The sequence below is a fragment of the Penaeus monodon genome, chromosome 22 (genome assembly GCF_015228065.2).
Source record: "Penaeus monodon isolate SGIC_2016 chromosome 22, NSTDA_Pmon_1, whole genome shotgun sequence".
NCBI classification, from domain to species: Eukaryota; Metazoa; Arthropoda; class Malacostraca; order Decapoda; family Penaeidae; genus Penaeus; species Penaeus monodon.
Genome location: NC_051407.1, coordinates 5973248 through 5973532, shown reverse-complemented (window position 1 = coordinate 5973532; position 285 = coordinate 5973248). Strand labels below are relative to the sequence as shown.

At 41.1% G+C, this 285-nt stretch overlaps 1 protein-coding gene across 1 annotated transcript in view; it reads left to right on the top strand.

Moving 5' to 3' along the window:
• The window catches only part of LOC119586846, a gene marked incomplete at its 5' end in the record, with an annotated part of 53513 nt that overhangs the window by 16273 nt on the left and 36955 nt on the right, over positions 1 to 285 (top strand).

The following is a 285-nucleotide window of genomic DNA, read 5'->3' as shown; positions in this document are numbered from 1 at the left end:
TGTAACCCTCCTTCATTATAAACGTTTTATGTATATAAATATAATTACCGAGTTTTCATTCAGAACATGTTTCGTCCCCAAGAAGGGTTTATGTATTCTCCCGGTGGATGTTAAATGTGTCATGTATTTTATGTGGTCATGAGGTCCTATGACGAGGGTTTGGTTGTCATGGTAATTGGGGGGAGGGTGGGCTGTGCCACATAGAGGGTGTGGTGGTGGTGGTGATAGCATAAGGAGAGTAGGCTGTGATTTTATTCCTTTTGTAAATTATACCATCCTTGCTCA